The sequence below is a fragment of the Heterodontus francisci genome, chromosome 3 (genome assembly GCF_036365525.1).
Source record: "Heterodontus francisci isolate sHetFra1 chromosome 3, sHetFra1.hap1, whole genome shotgun sequence".
In the NCBI taxonomy this organism is placed as follows: Eukaryota; Metazoa; Chordata; class Chondrichthyes; order Heterodontiformes; family Heterodontidae; genus Heterodontus; species Heterodontus francisci.
Genome location: NC_090373.1, coordinates 203,598,008 through 203,623,876, shown reverse-complemented (window position 1 = coordinate 203,623,876; position 25,869 = coordinate 203,598,008). Strand labels below are relative to the sequence as shown.

The following is a 25,869-nucleotide window of genomic DNA, read 5'->3' as shown; positions in this document are numbered from 1 at the left end:
TAGGTTGTCTACTAATATCCATTATAAGCCCACCGACTCCCACAGCTACCTGGACTACACTTCTTCACACCCTACCTCCTGTAAGGACTCCATTCCATTCTCCCAGTTTCTCCGTCTCCGACGCATCTGCTCTGATGATGCTACCTTCCATGACGGTGCTTCTGATATGACCTCCTTTTTCCTCAACCGAGGATTTCCCCCCACTGTGGTTGACAGGGCCCTCAACCGTGTCCGGCCCATTCCCCGCACCTCTACCCTCACCCCTTCCCCTCCCTCCCAGAACCGTGACAGGGTTCCCCTTGTCCTCACTTTTCACCCCATCAGCCTCCATATCCAAAGGATCATCCTCCGCCATTTCCGCCACCTCCAGCGTGATGCCACTACCAGTCGCATCTTCCCCTCCCTTCCCCTGTCAACATTCCGAAGGGATCGTTCCCTCCGCGACACCCTGGTCCACTCCTCCATTCCCCCCACCACCTCGTCCCCGTCCCATGGCACCTTTCCCTGCAATCCGCAGGAGGTGTAATACCTGCCCATTTACCTCCTCTCTCCTCACTATCCCAGGCCCCAAACACTCCTTTCAGGTGAAACAGCGATTTACTTGTACTTCTTTCAATGTAGTATACTGTATTCGCTGCTCACAGTGTGGTCTCCTCTACATTGGGGAGACCAAGCGCAGACTGGGTGACCACTTTGCGGAACATCTCCGCTCAGTCCGCAAGCAGGACCCTGAGCTTCCGGTTGCTTGCCATTTCAACACTCCCCCCTGCTCTCATGCTCACATCTCTGTCCTGGGATTGCTGCAGTGTTCCAGTGAACATCAACGCAAGCTCGAGGAACAGCATCTCATCTACCGATTAGGCACACTACAGCCTGCCGGACTGAACATTGAGTTCAATAATTTCAGAGCATGACAGCCCCCCATTTTACTTTCATTTTTAGTTATTTTTGTCTTCCTTGTTTTTACATTCTTTTTTACATTTTTTACAATCTTTTTTTGCATTTAATTCATTTCATCTTAGTTTGTTCAGTTTGCTTACCCATTGTTTTTCTTCAGGTTTGCCCTTGCTGCTGTTCAATATTCAGTGTATTAACATCTAATCTGCACTAATGCTTTGTCTTTCAACACATCATTAACATATTGTTTGCCTTTGCTCCGTGACCTTTTGGTCAGCTATGTGGCCTGGTCCAATCTAGACCTCCTTTGTTATCTCTTGCCCCACCCCCACCTCACTTGCTTATAACCTGTGACTTTTCTAATATTTGTCAGTTCCGAAGAAGGGTCACTGACCTGAAACGTTAACTCTGCTTCTCTTTCCACAGATGCTGCCAGACCTGCTGAGTGGTTCCAACATTTCTTGTTTTTATTTAACTCTAATTGGCAGGATGTGACTAGTGGTGACCCACAAGGATGTGGGTTGGGACTTGAACTGTTCACTGTATTTATTAATGATTCGGATGAGGGAATGGAAATCCACCTGTCCAAATTCGCCGATGACATAAAGATAGGCAGCATTGTAAGCAGTACAGAAGCAGGCCTTTTGGCCCATCAAATCCATGCCAGCTCTCGATACAGCAATCCAGTCAGTCCCATTCCCCTGCTCTATCCCTGAAGTCTTGCAAGTTCCTTTTACTCCAGTGTCTATCCAATTTCCTTTTGAAATCACTGATCATCCCTTCTTTTACCACCCTCATAGGCAGCCAGTTCCAGGTCATTACAACTCGCTGCATAAAAAACTTCTTCCTCAAATTCCCCCTGCATGTCTTGTCCAAAAACTTAAATCTGAAGTCCTTGTACCATCAGCTAATGGGAACAGCTTTTCTTTATCTAACTTATCTAAAGCTATCATAATCTTGTACACCTCTATCAAATCTCCCCTCAATCTACTTTTCTGCAAGGAGAGCAACCTCAGCTTCGCTAACTTAACCTCATAGCTAAAATCCCTCATTTTTGGAAGCATTCAGGTAAATCTCCTCTGCATCCTCTCAAGGCGCTCCCATTCTTCTTTCAGTGTGGTAACTAGAACTTTAGTTGTGGCCTAACCAGAGTTTTATTAAGGTTCAGCATAATCTCCCTGCTTTAGTGCTCAATACCTCTAGTTAGGCAATCCAAGTCCCATATGTTTTGCAAATTACTCTCTCAATATATGCTGCCACTTTCAAAGATCTATGCACAATCTTCGCGGCGGCACAGTGGCGCAGTGGTTAGCACCGCAGCCTTACAGCTCCAGTGACCCGGGTTCAATTCTGGGTACTGCCTGTGTGGAGTTTGCAAGTTCTCCCTGTGTTTGCATGGGTTTCCTCCGGGTGCTCCGGTTTCCTCCCACATGCCAAAGACTTGCAGGTTGATAGGTTAATTGGCCATTATAAATTGCCCCTAGTATAGGTAGGTGGTAGGGAAATATAGGGACAAGTGGGGATGTGGTAGGAATATGGGATTAGTGTAGCATTAGTATAAATGGGTGGTTGATGGTAGGCACAGACTCGGTGGGCCGAAGGGCCTGTTTCAGTGCTGTATCTCTAAACTTTCAAACTGTGCCATTTAGTCTATATTGCCTCTCCATATCCAAAAATACATCACCTCACACTACATGTCTGCCCACCTGCCAGTCTATCTATATTCTGTTGTAGTCAATAAGTATCATTCTCACTGTTTACCACACCTTCAAGTTTGATATCTTTGGAAAATTTTGAAATGTTACTCTGTATTCCAATGTCCATGCTTTTTTTCATTTGTTCAATGGATGTGGGTGTCGCTGGCTAGGCCAGCATTTATTGCCCATCCCTAGTCATTTATATATTTCACAAAAAACAGTGATCCTAGCACTGACCCTTGGGGAACACCACTGTCTACCATCCTCCAGTCTGAAAAACAACAATTTACCATGACTTTTTTCTATTGAGCCAATTTTTTTCAAGCTGACACTGATCCTCCTATTCCATGAGCCTCAATTTTGTTAACCAGCTTTTATATGGTACTCTGTCAAATGCTTTCTTAAAATCCATATCGACAATATCCATTACATTCTTTTCATCAACCTTCTCAGTTACTTAATCAAAAATTCAATTAGATTCGTCAAGCATGATCTGCCTTTTACTAATTCATGCTGGCTCTTCATAATTAACTCAAACCTCTCCAAAGGTCTATTGATTTTTTTCCTTAATTAAAGTTTCTCTAATCTTATCCACCATTGATGTTAAACTGAATGGCCTTTAGTTACTCGAACTGTCTTTACACTCTTTCTTGAATAACGGTGGTCACATTTGCAACTCTCCAATCCTCTGGCACCTCTCTCATATATAGGGAAATTGAAATATTACGGCAAGTCCTTCTGCTATCTCCAGCTCCACTTCCTTTAGCAATGTGGAATGCAAGCCATCCATACCAAGCAACTTATCCATTCTCAGCATAGCTGTTCCAGTACATTCTGCCTATTAGTTCTCACCCTACCCATTAGCTCTAACATCTCCACTTCTACCGATATGTTGTCAGCAACGTCTTCCTGAGTAAACACCAATACAAAGTACTCTTTAAATATTATAGCTTTGCCCTCTGTTTCTAAGCATATATCACCCTCTTTTGTCTCTAATACTGCCCACTTACTACCCGCTTACTATTTACATGCCGGTAAAAGATTTTTGTGTTGTCTTTTATCTTAACTGCCATTGTATACTTATATTCTCTCTTTCCAGTGTTATTTTCCTCTTCATTTCCCCTCTCAACTTATTGTATTTGACCTGGTTCTTGCTTGAAGAATTCACCTGACAAACATCATACACCTTTTTTTTTGTTTCATCATATTCTCTATTTCGTTATCATCCGAGAAGCCCAAAGTGTATATAAAAGCATAAATTACAAAAAAAATTGATACTGTAAATGGGTAAAACTGTGGAAAATGGATTTCCATATTATCAAATGCGAGATCATTCACTTTGGACCTAAAAAATGATAGAACGGTACTTCTAAATGGTAAAAAGCTAGAAACAGTGAAGGTCCAAAGAGACTTCACAGTCCAGGTACATGGATCATTTCACTGCCCTGAACAAGTACAGAAAACAATCAAAAAGGCTATTGGAATTCTGGCCTTTATATCTAGAAGATAAAATATGATGGGGGTAGAAGTCAGGCTTCAGCTATATAAACCCTGGTCAGACCATGCCTATAGTACAGTGAGTAGTTCTGGGTGCCACACCTTTGGAAGAATAGATTGGCCTTGTAGGGAGTGCAGCATAGATTTGCCAGAATGATACCTGGACTCCAAGTATTAAATTACAAGGAGAGATTACACAGACTAGGGTTGTATTCCCTGGAATTTAGAAGGTTTGAGGGACTTGATTGAAGTTTCCAATATATTAAGATGAGGCAGATAAAGTTTTGTTTATTTATGGGATATGAGTGTCGCTGGCAAGGTCAACATTTATTGCCCATTCCTAATTGCCTTTGAGAAAGTAATGGTGAGCTGCCTTCTTGAACAGCTGCAGTCCATGTGGTGTAGGTGCATCCACAATGCTGTTGGAAGGAAGTTCCAGGATTTTGACTTAGTGTCAATGAAGGAATGGCGATATAGTTTCAAGACAGTATGATCAGTAAAATGATCCATGCACCTGGACTCCGAAGTCTCTTTGGACCTTCACTGCTTCTAGCTTTTTACCATTTAGAAAGTATTCTGTTCTATCCTTTTTTAGGTCCAAAGTGAATGATCTTGCATTTACTTATATGGAGGGGAACTTGAAGGTAGTATTGTTCCTATGCATCTGCTGCCCTTGTTGTTTTAGGTGGTAGAGGTCGCACATTTGTAAGGTGCTATGGAAGCAGTCGAAGCAAATTGTTGCAGTGGAATCTTGTGGATAATATACAATGCTGCCAATGTGCGCTTGTGGTAAAGGGAGTGTTAACAGTGTTGGATAGGTTGCTGATTAAGTGGACTGCTTTGTCCTGGATGGTGTCGAGCTTCTTGAGTGCACTCTTCCAAGCAAGTGAAGAGTATTCCATCACACTCCTGACCTACACATTTTAGGGAGTCAGAAAATGTGTTATTTGTCATAGAATTCTCAGACTCTGACCTGCTCTTGTAGCTGCAGTGTTTATACGGCCATTCCAGTTGAAATTTTTGGCCAATGGTGACCCCGAGGATGTTGATATTGGGGAATTCAGTGATGATAATGCAGTTAAACATAAGAACATAAGAAATAGAAGCAGAAGTAGACCATAGGGCCCATCCGCCATTCAATACAATCATAGTTGAGGTTTGGCTTCAACTCCATTTTCCTATTCCTTGATTCCCTGAGAGACCAAAATTTGTCTATCTCAGTCCTAAATATATTCAATGATGGAGTATCCACAATCTTCTGGAGTAGGGAATTCCAAAGATTCACAACCCTTTGAGTGAAGAAATTTCTCCTCATCTCAGTCCTATATGATTGGTCTCTCATCCTGAGACTGTGCCTTCATGTTTTAGAGTCCCCAGCCAGGGGAAACAATCTCTGTGTCTACACTGTCAAACCCCTTCAGAATCTTGTATGTTTCAATGAGATCACCACTCATTCTTCTAAATTCCAGAGAATAGACGAATTTACTCAGCCTGTCATCATAGGACATCCTTCTCATCCGAGAGGCCAGTCTGGTGAACCGCTGGGCGATGGGACCTAAATTAAAATATTTAAATGAATAAAATGAATACATTTAATTCATTTAAATAAACTTAGCTCGAATCTTCCGGGCCTGCGACAATCTTTGGAGTGGCGGCCTGCACTCCCTGTCTGGGGAAAGCAGGCGTGACATTAGTGGGGTGGGAGAAGAGCTAAGAATTTTAGTGCAGGTGGGGAGAGAGCGGGTTCAAATAAATGTAATGAGTCTAGGGGATGGTGGAAAGAGGTGAACTTTAAACTTTGTACAGTCTGGGGGGTGCGGGGGAAGGTCAGATTTCAAAGGTAAGGGTTTTGGTGGGGGGAAGGACAAATATTTAATGTAATTGTTATTGGGGGGTGGGAAAGGGGCGTTCGAATTTTATGTGGTACATTTTGGGAGTTTCTTGCTTTAAAAATTTAAATTTGCTTGCGGGGCTGGCTGCCCTTTAATAATGGCACAGCACATGTGCTCAGGCAGCTGACGCCATTGCCTGTGTTATACAGCCAGCCCCCTCCATGTGATTGGGAGGGCGCGACTGACCCAGCTATTTAAATGAGCTGCTGTGCGGGAGATTGCGGTGGCTCTGCGGGCGCCATGTTTTTTCACCTGACTCTGCTCCTGGCGGTGGGCTCTTAAAATACAGCCCGTGGTATGAGTAACATCCCATTTCTGACGCATGGCAGTGTACTGAGGCCCATTATTGGAAATTACCTTCTCAGGTACCCCGAATAAACTGAAAATTGCAGTAAGAGTGCTTGCTACCGCAGAACTCAATGTGTCATGTAGCCGTTGTACAATTGGATATTTCAAAATAATCTGTGACAAAGAGGTAATCAGAGTCATTAACTTTTTTTTTATTTCCAAAATATACTTCATTCATAAAAATCTGTAAAAAATACATTACCAAACAGTTTCAAACAGCACCAAGTCAAAAATTACAAACAGTGCAAAGGAGGTCCGTTTCCTTCAATACAATCATGAGTTGCCTCACAACCCTTCCATTTCATTTGTCATGCCAGATGCATTTTTACATTTTACAGCAGACAAAATTTTCCCGATACAGTTCGAGGGGTTTCCCATGGATCCAGCCCCTCAGTTCAGCTTGGTGGGGGGACCTTACACAGGGGTCTTTCCCCATTGAGCCTTTGCTGCGGCTGCCCCAAACATTAGTGCGTCCCTCAGCACGTAGTCCTGGACCTTGGAATGTGCCAGTCTGCAACATTCGGTCGTGGACAACTCTTTGCGCTGGAAGACCAGTAAGTTTCAGGCAGACCAAAGGGCGTCTTTCACCGAATTGATAGTCCTCCAGCAGCAGTTGATGTTTGTCTCGGTGTGCGTCCCTGGGAACAGCCCGTAGAGCTGTGTTACAGAGCTGCTTGGGATGAACCTCAACAAAAACCACTGCATCTTTTTCCACACCTGCTTTGCAAAGACACATTCCAGAAGGAGGTGGGCAACCGCCTCTTCCCCGCCACAGCCACCGCGAGGGCATTGTGCAGAGGGGGTGAGACGTTGGGCGTGCAGGAAGGATCTGACGGGGAGGGCTCTTCTCACCACCAGCCAAGCTACATCTTGGTGCTTGTTTGAAAGTTCTGGTGATGAGGCATTCTGCCAAATGACTTTGGCGGTCTGCTCGGGGAAACATCCGACAGGATCCACCGTCTCCTTCTCCCGTAGAGCCCTGAGGACATTCCATGCAGATCACTGCCTGATGGATCGGTGGTCAAAGGTGTTTTCCCGCAGAAACTGCTCCACGAAGGACAGGTGGTACGGCACAGTCCAACTGGATGGAGCGTTCCACGGCAATGTGACCAGGCCCATCCTTCGCAACACCGGGGACAGATAGAACCTCAGCACGTAGAGTGGTCAAGAAGGCATACGGCATGCTTTCCTTCATCGGACGGGGTATTGAGTACAAGAGTTGGCAGGTCATGTTACAGTTGTATAGGACTTTGGTTCGGCCACATTTGGAATACTGCGTGCAGTTCTGGTTGCCACATTACCAAAAGGATGTGGATGCTTTGGAGAGGGTGCAGAGGAGGTTCACCAGGATGTTGCCTGGTATGGAGGGCGCTAGCTATGAAGAGAGGTTGAGTAGATTAGGATTATTTTCATTAGAAAGACGGAGGTTGAGGGGGGACCTGATTGAGGTGTACAAAATCATGAGAGGTATAGACAGGGTGGATAGCAAGAAACTTTTTCCCAGAGTGGGGTATTCAATTACAAGGGGACACGAGTTCAAAGTGAAAGGGGAAAGGTTTAGGGGGGATATGCGTGGAAAGTTCTTTACGCAGAGGGTGGTGGGTGCCTGGAACGCGTTGCCAGCAGAGGTGGTAGACGCGGGCACGATAGCGTCTTTTGAGATGTATCTAGACAGATACATGAATGGGCAGGAAGTAAAGAGATATAGACCCTTAGAAAATAGGCGACAGGTTTAGATAGAGGATTTGGATCGGCGTATGCTTGGAGGGCCGAAGGGCCTGTTCCTGTGCTGTAATTTTCTTTGTTCTTTGTTCTTTGTTCTTTGTAGTGACACTTGGAGTTTGTGTACTGGAGGTCTACACACAGCTTGATGCAGCCGCACACGAAGGTAGTCATCAGGGTGAGGGCCACATTGGGTACATTTTTCCCGCCCTTATCCAGAGGTTTGAACATCGTGTCCCTCCGGACCCAGTCCATTTTGGATCCCCAGATGAAGCGGAAAATGGCTCGGGTGACCGCCACAGCGCAGGAGTGGGGTATGGGCCAGACCTGTGCCACGTACAGCAACAACGTGAGCGCCTCACACCTGATGACCAGGTTCTTACCCACAATGGAGAGAGATCATGTGGAATAGATCAGTGGCAATCTATGCCATGGGAATGCAGGAATCTTGTGAGGAATGAGAGGTTCCCAACGTTCACTTTGTTCGTGAGCCTGACATTTGAACACAGATGCAATATCATCGTTGATACTCAGTCAAATTCATTCAAGGTGGCTCCTGGGCAGTTGGCTTCCTAGGGAGTTCCTCACTGTTCACATCTATTCATGGCCATCTGCTGCCATCCATTGATCTTTCTCCCCTCTAAATCCTCTCTTCTGCTGTTTAAGTTCCCCTAATTCAACCAGTGGGTGCATTTTAGCCCAAACATCAAGTTAACTTTTAGTTTAAATGGCCTCTGTCTGATGGTTCAAACCCCAACCCCTGACCTTAACTTGTGAGCTCTGGTAAAGGTCTGGATAAGTCCTGCATCTGGATTTTCTCTCAAATCTGGCTTCAAATGCTTGGCTTCATTGAACATTAGGATCACATTTTTACGCTGGCCTCCATGAAAAAAAATGTAAGATTCTGCTTCTGTCTATAATCTGCTGCTGTTTTTTTTTCTATGAACTGTGGAAAAGATCTGGAAAACTCTAGATCGAGATCTTCTTTCAAACTTGGCTTGAAATTCCTGGACTTCTGGCCACATAAAGACACTTCTGCTCTGGACTACACTGGTTTGAACGTATGACCTGCAGTACAAGTGTTGATAGGGTTAATGTATGAGACAATGTGAGGAATACCTCCCACCATGATGATGTAAGAGATCATACGTGAGGGAGACTAGAGGGAGAAGCAATTTGGCTTCAGAGGAGTCATACAGACTTATGCAAAGACGAATATAGTTAAAATGTAATAAATGAGTTAATGTTAAAATTACTGAAGACTCAGTAGTCTCTCCTAGCTGGACTAATCAAATACATAAACGGTGGCAGACTAACCAAACATACAACCAGACCCAACTCTTGTCTCTGATTTGCTGCTCTTTTGTGATATTTAAAGTAACTTTGATCAGTTTACTGCCCTTCCCTGCTGTGATGAGAGACTTCAGTCGCATGCTGAGCCTGTGACTCCTCACTGGTGACAATGGTTTTTCAGCTGCAGTCTGTTCCTGGCCAGAAAATCACTCACCTGTGCTGAAGAGCAAATCTCTGCTGCTTCTGGATTTTATGGTGCCCTCCAACTTTGCCATCATCTTTCTATCGTGCAACTGACTCTGTGCACTTCTGACTCTGTGCAGTTCCGAAGAAGGGTCACTGACCCGAAACGTTAACTTTGCTTCTCTTTCCACAGATGCTGCCAGACCTGCTGAGTGGTTCCAGCATTTCTTACACTTCCTGGATCTTCTATCCAATGAAAACATCTCAATTAGTATGTCAAAGAACAGTACAGCACAGGCGCAGGCCATTCGGCCCTTCAAGCCAGCGCCGATCATGATGCCTGTCTAAACTAAAACCTTCTGCACTTCCGGGGTCTGTATCCCTCTATTGCCATCCTATTCATGTACTTGTCAAGATGCCTCTTAAACGTCGCTGCTTCCACCACCTCCCCTGGCAGCAAGTTCCAGGCACTCACCACCCTCTGTGTAAAAAACTTGCCTCGCACATCCCCTCTAAACTTTGCCCCTCGCACCTTAGACCTATGTCCCCCAGTAACTGACTCTTCCACCCTGGGAAAAAGCTTCTGACTATCCACTCTGTCCATGCCACTCATAACTTTATAAACCTCTATCAGGTCACCCCTCCACCTCTGTCGTTCCAGTGAAAACAATCCTTACACAGAGAGTGGTGGGTGCGTGGAATGCACTGCCAGCAGTGGTAGTAGCAGCAGATACATGAGGGACATTTAAGCGACTCTTGGATAGGTACATGGATGATAGTAGAATGAAGGGTACGTAGGTATTTTGATCTTAGAGTAGGTTAAAGGGTCGGCACAACATCGTGGGCCAAAGGGCCTGTACTGTGCTGTACTGTTCTATGTTCTATGTTCTATGTTCTATATTCTAATCCGAGTTTATCCAACCTCTCCTCATAGCTAATACCCTCCAGACCAGGCAACATCCTGGTAAACCTCTTCTTTACCCTCTCCAAAGCCTCCACATCCTTCTGGTAGTGTGGCGACCAGAATTGTTCACAATATTCCAAATGTGGCCTAACTAAGGTTCTGTACAGCTGCAGCATGACTTGCCAAATTTTATAATCTATGCCCTGACACATGAAGGCAAGCATGCCAAATGCCTTCTTGACTACCTTCTCCACCTGCGTTGCCACTTTCAGTGATCTGTGGACTTGTACGCCCAGATCTCTCTGCCTGTCAATACTCAGATAGTCAGAAGCTTTTTGGATATTCAGAAGCTTTTTCCCAGGGTGGAAGAGTCAGTTACTAGGGGACATAGGTTGAAGGTGCAAGGGGAAAAGTTTAGAGGGGATGTGCAAGGCAAGTTCTTTACACAGAGGGTGGTGAGTGCCTGGAACTTGCTGTCGGCGGAGATGGTGGAAGCAGGTACGATAATGACGTTTAAGAGGCATCTTGACAAATACATGAATAGGATGGGAATAGAGGGATACGGACCCCGGAAGTGCAGAAGGTTTTAGTTTAGGCAGGCATCAAGATCGGCGCAGGCTTGGAGGGCCGAATGGCCTGTTCCTGTGCTGTACTGTTCTTTGTTCTTTGTTCTTAAGGGTTCTGCCATTTACTGTATACTTCCCACCTGTATTAGATCTCCGAAAATGCATACCTCACATTTGTGCGGATTAAACTCCATCTGCCATTTCTCCGCCCAAGTCTCCAACCGATCTATATCCTGCTGTATCCTCTGACAATCCTCATCACTATCCGCAACTCCACAACCTTTGTGTCATCCACAAACTTACTAATCAGACCAGCTACATTTTCCTCCAAATCATTTATATATACTACAAACAGCAAAGGTCCCAGCACTGATCCCTGCGGAACACCACTCGTCACAGCCCTCCATTCAGAAAAGCACCCTTCCACTGCTACCGTCTGTCTTCTATGACAGAGCCAGTTCTGTATCCATCTTGCCAGCTCACCTCTGATCCGGTGTGACTTCACCTTTTATACCAGTCTGCCATGCGGGACCTTGTCAAAGGCTTTACTGAAGTCCATATGGACAACATCCACTGCCCTTCCTTCATCAATCATCTTCGTCGCTTCCTCAAAAAACCCGATCAAGTTAGTGAGACACGACTTTCCCTTCACAAAACCATGCTGCCTCTCACTAATAAGTCCATTTGTTTCCAAATGGGAGTAAATCCTGTCCCGAAGAATCCTCTCCAATAATTTCCCTACCACTGACGTAAGGCTCACCGGCCTATAATTTCCTGGATTATCCTTGCTACCCTTCTTAAACAAAGGAACAACATTGGCTATTCTCCAGTCCTCTGGGACCTCACCTGTAGCCAATGAGGATACAAAGATTTCTGTCAAAGCCCCAGCAATTTCTTCCCTTGCCTCCCTCAGTATTCTGGGGTAGATCCCATCAGGCCCTGGGGACTTATCTACCTTAATGCTTTTCAAGATGCCCAAAATATCCTCCTTTTTGACATCGACATGACCCAGATTATCTACACTCCCTTCCCTAGACTCATCATCCACCAAGTCCTTCTCTTTGGTGAATACTGATGCAAAGTACTCATTTAGTACCTCGCCCATTTCCTCTGGCTCCATGCATAGATTCCCTCCTTTGTCCTTGAGTGGGCCAACTCTTTCCCTGGCTACCCTCTTGCTCTTTATATACGTATAAAAAGCCTTGGGATTCTCCTTAATCCTGTTTGCCAATGACGTCCTCCTCTAACGTCCTCCAATACTCACCTTCACATAGCTACTGGACATTACTTGATACACCTGTCTCCGAATCCGGACAGCAGCTCATTGATGCTCCATGTTGATTCCACCCTAGCTACATCATCATTATTCCACCATGGGACCTCCAACGTTTACTCTGGACTCCTCCCTATTATCTCCATCGACTTCCTCTTTCCTGTTTTCTATCAGGTATTTATATACCCGAATTTTTATGTAACTAGGCCTCATGGGCTGCACTCAAGAAAGAAGACAGAAGGTACATATTGACAGGAAGAGTCCCGGTGAACCAAGCATGAACATCCCAATCAATGTCATTCCTAAGTGACCGGCATCATCTCAGATTGACCATCTGAGGGTTTGGGGGATGGAGACAGGAAGCAGTGAGCTGGAGCTGCTCCCTTCGCACAGCTGGATGACAAGATCACACCTACGTTTGTACTGATCTGGGTCCTGCCGGTCGGTGCCTTCACATTAACAACAACATCAAGATCTAATGGCTAAAGGAGTAAACCCGACAAAATCAGGAGTGGAGTTCAATTAGGTGGTTGGTTTTTCCCTCAAGTTAGCACCTTCCAGCAACTCCTGCAACCGAATAAGCCCCAGACATACAGGTTTTTGTCTTTCCTCTGGACACCAGCCAACTGACTCGAGAGGGGGATACAGATGCTAGGCAAGTCTGCACCTCCTAAAACCATGCCTAGGCAATGCAGCAAACAAAGAAAGGTAACCTTTCAGTTCTGGCGAGTTATATAACTGGAAAGTAGAGAGGGCTTTAAACTAAATAGAGGAGGAAAGGGATCATGTTGGCGAGGATTGAGTAAATTAAAGGGAAATGACAAGGCAATAGATCAAGGTAGCAATAAAGGTAATGATAAACAGGAAGGGCCAGAGTTTACAAAACAGTAAAATAACCCTGAATTACGGGCTCTGTATCTCAATGTCAGCAGCTTTCGCAATAAAATGGTGGAGGACTACGTGTATGGCACGTTTCAGGAGGTGGTCAACCCAGTGCCTAGGCAAGCACAGTCAGGGGGGTGGGGGGGAGGAACTGGGTGGCTGCCGGACGGACAAAGAAGTCAGGGCAGGTAGTTCAGGAGTTCCCAGAAGGGCGGCACAGTGGTTACCACCACAGCCCCACAGCTCCAGCGACCTGGGTTCGGTTCTGGGTACTGTCTGTGTGGAGTTTGCAAGTTCTCCCTGTGACTTGCAAAAGACTTGCAGGTTGATAGGTAAATTGGCCATTGTAAATTGCCCCAAGTGTAGGTCGGTGGTTGGAGAATGGAGGGGAATACGGGATTCATGTAGGATTAATATAAATGGGTGGTTGTTGGTCGGCACGGACTCGGTGGGCTGAGGGGCCTGCTTCAGTGCTGTATCTCTCTATGACAACCCTCTTTCTAACCGTTATTCAGTTCTGAGTACCGATGGGAAAGAGGGTTCCTCTGGAGACTGCACTGAATGTCAAGGCCGGAACATCATGGGTGATTCAGCTGTGCTGGGATGGAGAAAAAGGGACAAGAGGACAATAGTGGTAGGGGATTCTATGGTGAGAGGAACAGACAGGCGTTTTTGTGGTCACAGACGTGATTCCAGGATGGTATGTCGCCTCCCTGGTGCAAGGGTCATGGATATCACTGAGCGGCTACAGAGTATTCTGGAGGGTGAGGATGCACAGCCGGAGGCCGTGGTCCACATTGGTACCAATGACATAGGTAGAAAGAGGGATGAGGTCCTGCAATAAGAATTTAGGGAGCTAGGTATCAGATTAAAAAGTAGGACCTAAAAGGTTGTAATCTCTGGGTTTGTCCCAGTGCCACGGGCTAGTGAGTACAGGAATAGGAGGTTAGAGCAGATGAATGCTTGGCTGAAGAGATGGTGTGCAGGAGGGAGGGCTTTAGTTTCCTGGATCACTGAGCCTGTTTCTGGTGAAGGTGGGAACTGCACAAGTTGGACAGGTTGAAACTGAACCGGAAAGGGACCAACATCCTTGCTGGGAGGTTTGCTCGTGCTGTTGTGGGGGGAGGGGGGGGTTAAACTAATTTGGCAGAGGGATGGGCTACAGAGTGGAGGTACAGTAGGGGGTGATGTACAATCAAATATAGAAGAGAAGGTTAGTCTGGAAGGCAGAGCAAATATAGACCTGTTAAGGCACAAGGGAATAATGCAAGGCTGGATTGTATCTATTTTAATGCAAGGTGTCTTACCAGTAAGGCAGATGAATTGAGGGCATTGATTAACACATGGGAATCTGATATTATTGCCATCACTGAGACATGGTTGCGGGAAGGGCAGGACTGGCAACTCAATATCTCAGGATATAGAATTTTAAGAGGTGATAGGGGAGGGTGTAAAAGAGGAGGTGGCATTGCACTGTTGATTAAGAAGTCAATTACTGCTGTAAGGAGGGATGATATCTGAGAAGGTTCCTCAAATGAGGCCCATATGGGTAGAACTTAAAAATAAAAAGGGGCAATCACTTGTTGGGAGTGTACGACAGGCCTCCAAACAGTCAGGGAGAGATAGAGGAGCAGATATGTCGGCAAATCTCAGGGAGGTGCAAAAATAATAGGGTAATAATAGTGGGGGATTTCAACTTCCCCAATATTAGAGGGGACACTATTAGTGCAAAAGGCTTAAAGGGGGCAAAATTCTTAAAATGCATTCAGGAGAGCTTTTTGAGCCAGCACATAGAAAGTCCTACAAGAGGAGGGGCGGTACTGGACCTAATTCTGGGGAATGAAGCCAGACAAGTGGTAGAAGTGACAGGAGGGGAGCATTTCGGGGATAGTGACCATAACTCTGTAAGATTTAAGGTAGTTATGGAAAAGGACAAAGATGGACTGGAAATAAAAGTACTGAATTGGGGGAAGGCAGATTTCAACATGATAAAACAAGATCTGGTCAAAGTGGTCTGGGAGGAGCTTCTTGTAGGAAAGTCTACATCAGACCAGTGGGAGCTGTTCAGAAAGGAAATAGTGAGAGTTCAGGTCCAACATGTTCCCATAAAGGTGAAAAGTAGGACCAACAATTCCAGGGAATCCTGGATGTCAAAGGATAGAGAGGATTGGATAAGGGAAAAAAAAGGAGGCTTATGGCAGATTCAGAGCACTGAAAATAGCGGAGGCCCTAGAGGAGTATAAAAAGTGTGGGGGTACTTAAAAAAGTAATGAGGAGAGCGAAGAGGGAGCATGAAAAAACACTGGTAGACATGATAAAGGAAAATCCCAAGGCGTTTTATAAGTATATTAGGGCAAGAGGATAACCAGGGAAAGAATGGGGCCCATTAGGGACCAAAGTGGCAGTCTGTGTGTGAAGCCAGAGGACATGGGTGGGGTTTTGAATGATTACTTTTTATCTGTGTTCACTATGGAGAAGGACGATGTAGGTGTAGAGATCAGGGAGGGTGATTGTGAGATACTTGAACAAATTAGCAATGAAAAGGAGGAAGTATTAGCTGTTTTAGCAGGCTTAAAGGTGAATAAATCCCCAGGCCCAGATGAGATGTATCCCAGGCTGTTTCGTGAGGCAAGGGCGAAGATAGCAGGGGCTCTGACACAAATTTTCAAATCCTCTCTGGCCAAAGGAGAGGTACCAGAGGACTGGAGGACAGCGAATGTGGTACCATTATTCAAGAAGGGTAGCAGGGATAAACCAGGTAATTACAGGCTGGTGAGTCTAACATCAGTGGTTGGGAAACGATTGGAAAAGATTCTGAGAGACAGGATTAATCTCCACTTAGAAAGGCAGGGATTAATCAAGGATAGTCAACATGGCTTTGTCAGGGGGAGATCGGGTCCAACAAATTTGATTGAATTTTTCGAGACGGTGACTAGATGTGTGGATGAGGGTAAAGCAGTTGATGTACTCTACATGGACTACAGGAAGGCTTTTGATAAGATCCCGCATGGGAGATTGGTTAAGAAGGTAAGAGCCCATGGGATCCAATTTGGCAAATTGTGTCCAAAATTGGTTTAGTGGCAGGAGGCAGAGGGTGATGATCGAGGGTTGTTTTTGCGAATGGAGGCCTGTGACCAGTGGTGTACCAAAGGGATCGGTGTTGGGACCCTTACTGTTTGTAGTGTACATTGATGATTTAGTCGTGAATGTAGCAGGTATGATCAGTAAGTTTGCAGATGACACGAAAATTGGTGGTGTCGTAAATAGTGAGGAGGAAAGCCTTAGATTACAGGATGATATAGTCAGGCTTGCAAGATGGGCGGAGCAGTGGCAGTTGGAATTTAATTCTGAGAAGTGTGAGGTGATGCACTTTGGGAGGACTAACAAGACAAGGGAATATACAATGGATGGTAGGACCCTAGGAAGTACAGAGGGTCAGAGAGACCTTGGTGTACTTGTCCATAGGTCACTGAAGGCACCAGCACAGGTAGATAAGGTGGTTAGGAAGGCATGCGGGATACTTGCCTTTATTAGCTGAGGCATAGAATATAAGAGCAGGGAGGTTATGATAGAGCTGTATGAAATGCTGCTTAGGCCACAGCTGAAGTACTGTGTACAGTTCTGGTCACTACATTATCGGAAGGATGTGATTGCACTGGAGAGGGTGCAGAGAAGATTCACCAGGATGTTGCCTGGGCTGGAGCATTTCAGCTATGGAGTGAGACTGGATAGGCTGGGGTTGTTTTCCTTGGAGCGGAGAAGGCTCAGGAGGAACCTGATTGAGGTATACAAAATTATGAGGGGCATTGGTAGGATAGATAGGAAGATATGTTTTCCCTTAGTGGAGAGGTCAATAACCAGGGGGCCTGGATTTAAGGTAAGGAGCAGGAGGTTTAGAGGGGATTTGAGGAAAAATGTTTTCACCCAGAGGATGGTTGGAATCTGGAACACACTGCCTGAAGGGGTGGGAGAGGCAGGAACCCTCACAACATTGAAGAAGTATTTAGATGAGCACTTGAAATGCCATAGCATACAAGGCGATGGGCCAAGTGCTGGAAAATAGGATTAGGTGCTTGATGGTTGGTGCAGATGCATTGGGCCGAATGGCCTCTTTCTGTGCTGTGTAACTCCAAAACTCTATGATTATAAAATAGATGAAATATCAGCTCAAATAGAAATTCATACTTATGACCTGCTAGTCATTGTAGGGACGTAGCTGCAGGGAAACCAAATCTGAGACCTGAATATCCAAGGTTATTTGACATTCAGGAAGGTCATGAAGCTGGGAAAAGGTGGTGGAGTAGCTGTGCTAATTAAAGAGGGCATTAGTACTTTAGTGAGAGGTGACCTTAGTTCTAAAGATCAAGATGCAGAATCTGTTTCGCTGGAACTAAGAAAAGGCAAGGGGCAGAAAACATTGTTGGAAGTTGTTTATAGGCCACCAAACAACAGTGATAATGTAAATGACAGTATCAATCAGGAAAACAAGGGTAATACATGATTCATGGGATTTCAATATACATGTAGACGAGATAAAACTAATTAATAATAATGTAGTGGAGGATGACTTCTTGGAATGTATGAAGAAATGCAAAATTGACATCAACTCCTGGGAGACCATCACCCTGGACTGAACCAGCTGGAGACAGAGTTTGTGTGAAGGATCCCAGCATTTTGAGACTCAACGACGACAAAATGAAGAGGAAAAGTGAGAGCGGTGAAATGAACAAGCCATAGAGTCATAGAGTCACACAGCAGAGAAACAGGCCCTTCGGCCCACCATGTCCATGCCGACCAGAATGCCTATCTATACTAATCCTACCAGCCTGCATTAATTCCATATCCCTCTATGCCTTGCTCGTTCAAGTACCTGTCCAGATGCCTCTTAAATGTTGCTACTGTTCCTGCCTCCACCACCTCCTCAGGCAGCTCATTCCAGATACCCACTATACTTTGTGTGAAAAATTTACCCCTTTGATCCCCTTTAAACCTCCTCCCTCTCACCTTAAATCTATCCAGTTTTAGTCACCCCTACCATGGGAAACAGACTCTGGCTATCTACCCTATCTATGCCCCTCATAATTTTATATACCTCTATCATGTCCCCTCTCAGCCTCCTTCGCTCCAGGGAAAACAGACCCAGCCTATCCAATCTCTCTTTATAACTCAAGCCCTCCAAACCAGGCAACATCCTTGTGAATCTTTTCTGCACCCTCTCGAGCTTAATCACATCTTTCCTGCAGTGCGGCAACCAGAACTGCACACAGTACTCCAAATGCGGCCTAATCAACGTTATGTACAACTATAATATGACGTCCCAAATCTTGTACTCAATGCCTTGGCCGATTAAGGTAAGCATGCCATATGCCTTCTTCACTACCCTGTCTACCTGTGTTGCCACTTTCAGGGAACTATGTACTTGCACTCCAAGGTCTCTCTGCTCAACAACACTCCCCAGGGCCCTGCCATTCACTGTATATTTCCTGCCCTGGTTTAACTTCCCAAAATGTATCACTTCGCACTTGTCTGCGTTAAATTCCATTTGCCAATCCCTTGCCCACTTTCCCAGTTTATCTGTATCCTGTTGTAACCTTAGACAACCTTCATCACTGTCCACTAGACTACCAATTTTTGTGTCATCTGCAAACTTACCAATCATGCCCCTGTATTCACATCCAAGTTATTAATATATATGACAAACAACAGAGGGCCCAGCACCGATCCCTGCGGCACACCACTGGTCACCGGCCTCCAATCTGAAAAACAACCCTCCATGACCACCCTCTGCCTCCTATCACCAGCCAATTTTGTATCCAATTTGCTAGCTCACCCTGGATCCCATGTGTTCGAACCTCTGGACCAGCCAACCATGTGGGACCTTGTCAAAGGCCTTGCTATAGTCCATGTAGACAACGTCCATTGCCCTGCCCTCGTCAATCCTCTTGGTTACCTCCTCGAAAAACTCAATCAAATTTGTGAGACATGATTTCCCACACACAAAGCCATGTTGACTATCCCTAATCAGACCATGCTTTTCCAAATGCATATATATCCTGTCTCTCAGAATCCCTTCCAATAACTTTCCCACCACTGATGTAAGGCTCACCGGCCTGTAGTTCCCTGGCTTATCCCTGCTGCCCTTCTTAAATAAAGGCACAACATTAGCTGTCTTCCAGTCTTCCGGTACCTCACCCGTGGCTAACGATGATACAAAAATCTCTGCCAAAGCCCCAGCAATCTCCTCCCTCGCTTCCCATAGCATCTGAGGATACACCTGGTCAGGCTCCGGGGAGTTATCCACCTTAATGCGCTTCAAAACCTCCAACACCTCCTCCTTTGTCGTGTTGATATGCTCCAGGATATCGCATTCCCTCTCTTGAACTCATTAGCCTCCATGGCCTTCTCCACGGTAAATACAGATGAGAAATATTCATTTAAGACCTCGCCCATTTCCCGTGGCTCGTCACATAGATTACCACACTGATCCTTAAGGCGACCTACTCTTTCCCTAGCGACACTTATACTCTTAATATACTTATAGAATCTTTTAGGATTCTCCTTTATCTTAAGTGCCAGGGAAATCTCATTTGATAACACGCAGTATTCCAAATGTGGCCGAACCAAAGTCCTACACAACTGAAACATGACCTGCCAACTCTTGTACTCAATACCCCGTCCGATGAAGGAAAGCATGCCGTATGCCTTCTTGACCACTCTATTGACCTGCGTTGCCACCTTCAGGGAACAATGGACCTGAACACCCAAATCTCTCTGTACATCAATTTTCCCCAGGACTTTTCCATTTACTGTATAGTTCACTCTTGAATTGGATCTTCCAAAATGCATCACCTCGCATTTGCCCTGATTGAACTCCATCTGCCATTTCTCTGCCCAACTCTCCAGTCTATCTATATTCTGCTGTATTCTCTGACAGTCCCCTTCAGTATCTGCTACTCCACCAATCTTAGTGTCGTCTGCAAACTTGCTAATCTGATCACCTATACTTTCCTCCAAATCATTTATGTATATCACAAACAACAGTGGTCCCAGCACGGATCCCTGTGGAACACCACTGGTCACACGTCTCCATTTTGAGAAACTCCCTTCCACTGCTACTCTCTGTCTCCTGTTGCCCAGCCAGTTCTTTATCCATCTAGCTAGTACACCCTGGACCCCATGCGCCTTAACTTTCTCCATCAGCCTACCATGGGGAACCTTATCAAACGCCTTACTGAAGTCCATGTATATGACATCTACAGCCCTTCCCTCATCAATCAACTTTGTCACTTCCTCAAATAATTCTATTAAGTTGGTAAGACATGACCTTCCCTGCACAAAACCATGTTGCCTATCACTGATAAGCCCATTTTCTTCCAGATGGGAATAGATCCTATCCCTCAGTATCTTCTCCAGCAGCTTCCCTACCACTGACGTCAGGCTCACCGGTCTACAATTACCTGGATTATCCCTGCTACCCTTCTTAAACAAGGGGACGACATGAGCAATTCTCCAGTCCTCCGGGACCTCACCCGTGTTTAAGGATGCTGCAAAGATATCTGTTAAGGCCCCAGCTATTTCCTCTCTCGCTTCCCACAGCAACCTGGGATAGATTCCATCCGGACCTGGGGACTTGTCCACCTTAATGCCTTTTAGAATACCCAACACTTCCTCCCTCCTTATGCCGACTTGACCTAGAGTAATCAAACATCTGTGCCTAACCTCAACATCCGTCATGTCCCTCTCCTCGGTGAATACCGATGCAAAGTACTCGTTTAGAATCTCACCCATTTTCTCTGACTCCACGCATAACTTTCCTCCTTTGTCCTTGAGTGGGCCAATCCTTTCTCTCGTTACCCTCTTGCTCCTTATATATGAATAAAAGGCTTTGGGATTTTCCTTAACCCTGTTTTCTAAAGATATTTCATGACCCCTTTTAGCCCTCTTAATTCCTCATTTCAGATTGGTCCTACATTCCCGATATTCTTTCAAAGCTTCATCTTTCTTCAGCCTCCTAGACCTTATGTATGCTTCCTTTTTCCTCTTCGCTAGTCTCACAATTTCACCTGTCATCCATGGTTCCCTAATCTTGCCATTTCTACCCCTCATTTTCACAGGAACATGTCTCTCCTGCACGCTAATCAACCTCTCTTTAAAAGCCTCCCACATATCAAATGTGGATTTACCTTCAAACAGCTGCTCCCAATCTACATTCCCCAGCTCCTGCCGAATTTTGGTATAGTTGCCCTTCCCCCAATTTAGCACTCTTCCTTTAGGATCACTCTCGTCTTTGTCCATGAGTATTCTAAAACTTACGGAATTGTGATCACTATTCCCAAAGTAGTCCCCTACTGAAACGTCAACCACCTGGCCGGGCTCATTCCCCAACACCAGGTCCAGTATGGCCCCTTCCCGAGTTGGACTATTTACATACTGCTCTAGAAAACCCTCCTGGATGCTCCTTACAAATTCTGTTCCATCTAGACCTCTAACATTAAGTGAATCCCAGTCAATGTTGGGAAAATTAAAATCTCCTATCACCACCACCCTGTTGCTCCTACAGCTTTCCATAATCTGTTTACATATTTGTACCTCTATCTCACGCTCGCTGTTGGGAGGCCTGTAGTACAGCCCCAACATTGTTACCGCACCCATCCTATTTCTGAGTTCTGCCCATATTGCCTCACAGCTCGTGTCCTCCATAGTGCCTTCCTTCAGCACAGCTGTGATATCCTCTTTGACCAGTAATGCAACTCCTCCACCCCTTTTACCTCCCTCTCTATCCCGCCTGAAGCATCGGTATCCTGGTATATTTAGTTGCCAATCAGGCCCTTCCCTTAACCAAGTCTCAGTAATAGCAATAACATCATACTCCCAGGTACTAATCCAAGCCCTAAGTTCATCTGCCTTACCTACTACACTTCTTGCATTAAAACAAATACACCTCAGACCACCAGTCCCTTTGCTTTCAGCATCTGCTCCCTGCCTACTCTTTCCCTTAGTCACGCTGACTTCATTATCTGGTTCCTTCCAGGCTTTAGTTACTACATCCTTACTCTCTACTGACCTCATTTGGTTCCCATCCCCCTGCCACATTAGTTTAAACCCTCCCCAACAGCGTTAGCAAAAGCACCCCCAAGGACATTGGTTCCAGTCCGGCCCAGGTGTAGACCGTCCAATTTGTAATAGTCCCACCTCCCCCAGAACCGGTCCCAATGTCCCAAAAATCTGAACCCCTCCCTCCTGCACCATCTCTCAAGCCACGCATTCATCCTGACTATTCTTTCATTTCTACTCTGACTATCACGTGGCACTGGTAGCAATCCTGAGATTACTATCTCTGAGGTCCTACTTTTTAACTTGGCTCCTAACTCCCTAAACTCTGCTTGTCGGACCTCATCCCGTTTTTTACCTATATCATTGGTGCCTATGTGCACAACGACAACTGGCTGTTCACCCTCCCCTTTCAGAATGTTCTGCAGCCGATCTGAGACATCCCTGACCCGTGCACCTGGGAGGCAACATACCATTCGGGAGTCTCGTTTTCGACCACGGAACCGCCTATCTACTCCCCTTACAATCGAATCCCCTATGACTATAGCCCTTCCACTCTTTTTCCCGCCCTTCTGAACAGCAGAGCCAGGCACGGTGCCATGAACCTGGCTACTGCTGCCTTCCCCTGGTGCGCCATCTCCCTCAACAGTATCCAAAACGGTATACCTGTTGTGGAGGGAGATGACCGCAGGGGACACCTGCGCTGCCTTCCTGCTCTTTCTCTGCCTTTTGGTCACCCATTCCCTTTCTCCCTCAGCAATCCTAATCTGCGGTGTGACCAATTCGCTAAACGTGCTATCCACGACCTCCTCAGCATCACGGATGCTCCAAAGTGAGTCCATCCGCAGCTCGAGAGCCGTCATGCGGTCTAACAAGAGCTGCAGCTGGACACACTTCCTGCACGTGAAGGAGTCAGGGACATCAGCCATGTCCCTGAACTCCCACATTGAGCAAGAGGAGCATGTCACGGGTCTGAGATCTCCTTCCATTTTTAATCTTAAGCTTAAACTTAGTTAAATGAAAAAGGAACGAAAAGTCTTTTACCAATCACAGGATTAAAAAAAAGAGAAATAGAAAAAGCCTTACCTTATCTACACACCACCGAGTCCTTTTTTTTTGGTTCGAGGAGGAGGGCGGGTGGGAGACACTACAGGTGTAGTGTCTCGGGTTCAGAAACGGCCCAAATATGTAGGGTTTTACTTACCCAGCAGCCCCCTGGTCTCCGCCGAAAACAAAAAGAATGTTTTCAAAAAAGCTGGTCTGAGAGAAGAGTCAATGAAAATTTCTCATCTATGAAATACAGCCTGGGGCCAAATGGAAAACTATCGGCCGCGTGTCATATTTTGGACAACCCTGACCTAGAAGAACGACAACAGGTGTGTGGTAACGTCACCACCTGCAGTCATGCACCATCGTGACTGGAACTATATTAACGTTCCTTCACTGTCGCTGGGTCAAAACCTGGAGCTCCTTACCTAACAACACTGTATGTGTATCTACACCACACGGATTGCAGCAGTTCAAGAAGGTGGCTCAGCACCACCTTCTTGAGGTCTATTAGGAATGGGCAACAAATGCTGGCCTTGTCACATCCCAATAATGAATAAACTAAGCAATAATGAAACTTTTGGAAGGCAATAATTAATCTCTGAACAGACAGTAACCAATCTCTTGACATAATAATCAATCCCGTGTCAAACAATAATCAATCTCATGACAGACACAAGAACACTAGAAATAGGAGCAGAAGTCGACCATATGGCCCATTAAGCCTGCTCCACCATGTAATATGTTCACGCTGATCTTAGGTTTCAATTCCATTTTCCCGCCCACTTGCCATAATCCTTAATTTCCTGAGAGACCAAAAATCTGTCTGCCCCAGCTTTAAATGTATTCAACGATGGAGCATCCACAACCCTCTGGGCAAAGGGAATTCCAAAGATTCACAAACCTTTGAAGTAATTTCTCTTCCTGTCAGTCCTTGAGCGGCACAGTGGCGCAGTGGTTCGCACTGCAGCCTCACAGCTCCAGCGACCTGGGTTCAATTTTGGGTACTGCCTGTGCGGAGTTTGCAAGTTCTCCCTGTGACCGTGTGGGTTTCTGCCGGGTGCTCCAGTTTCCTCCCACAGCCAAAGACTTGCAGGTAAATTGGCGATTACAAATTGCCCCTAGTATAGGTAGGTGGTAGGGGAATTGAGGGAAGGTGGGGATGGGGTAGGAATATGGGATTAATGTAGGATTAGTATAAATGGGTGGTTGATGGTCAGGACAGACTTGGTGGGCTGAGGGGTCTGTTTCAGTGCTGTATCTATAAATAAATAAATGATCTGCCCCTTATCCTGAGTCTGTGCCCCCATGTTTTAGATTCATCGACCAGCAGAAACAATGTCTCAGTGTCTATTCTATCCAGCCCCTTCAGAATCTTGTATGCTTCAATGAGATCACCACTAATTCTTCTAAACTCCAGAGAATATAGGCCCAATTTACTCAGCCTGTCATAGGACAATGCCCTCATCCCAGGGACCAATTTAGTGAACCTTTGTTGTGCTGCCTCCAATGCAAGCATATCCTGTCTTAAATGTGGAGACCAAAACTGCACAGTACTCCTGATGTGGTCTCACTAAAACCCTTACAATTGCAGCAACACCTCTTTATTCCTGTACCCGAGTCCTGTTGCAATAAAGGCCAACATGCCTTTTGCTTTCTTACTTGCTTGCTGTACCAGCATGCTAACTTTCTGCATTCCTTGTACAAGCACACCCAAGTCTCTTTGAACATCAACACTTGCAAGTTTCACACTTTTTTAGAAAATATTCTGCCTTTCTGTGACCAAAGTGAATAACTTTATACTTCCCAACATGATACCCCATCTGCCATCTTGTTGCCCGCTCACTTAACCTGTCTTTCTCTCTTTGCAGCCTCTCTGTGTGTTCCTCACAGCTTACCTTTCCACCTACCTTTTTATCATCAGCAAACTTAGATACATTACTCTTTTTCTCTTCATCTAAGTCACTAATATAGATTGTAAATAGCTGAGGTCCCAGCACTGATCCTTGTGGCACTCCACTATTCACAGCCTGGCAACTAGAAATTACCCTATGTATGCTTACTGTTTGCTTCCTGTCCATTAACCAATCCTTGATCCATGCTAATATATTACCCCCAACTTCATGAGCCCTTATCTTGCCTATTAACCTTTTGTTTGACACCTTATCGAATGCCTTTTGGAAATCCAGGTACATCTACTGGTTCCCATTATCTACCCTATTAGTTCCATCCTCAAAAAAATTCTAATAAATTTGTCCAACAGGATTTGCCTTTAGTAAAACCATGGTGACTTGTTCTAATGATACCGTGCTTTTCTAAGACTTCCTTAATAATAGATTCCAGCATTTTCCCAAAGACTGATGTTGGCTAACTGGCCTGTAGTTCCCTGTTTCTCTCTCCCTGCTTTCTTGAAAAGCGGTTTGCCAACTTCCAATCTGATGGGACCGTTCCCCAATGTAAGGAGTTTTGGAAAATCATAGCTAGCGCATCCACTATCTCTTTTAAAACCCGAGGGTGTAGGCCATCAGGTTCCAGGGATTTGTTAGATTTTAGTCCCTTAAGTTTTTCCAATACTTTTTCTCTGCTGATATTAATTTTCTTAATTTTCTCACTCTTT

The 25,869-nt window shown here is 45.4% G+C and overlaps 1 protein-coding gene across 1 annotated transcript in view; it reads left to right on the top strand.

Annotated features, from left to right (window-relative positions):
- The window catches only part of LOC137367180 (dynein axonemal heavy chain 8-like), a 2,531,605-nt gene that overhangs the window by 1,394,346 nt on the left and 1,111,390 nt on the right, over positions 1-25,869 (top strand). The gene's annotated exons all lie outside the window — the stretch shown is intronic.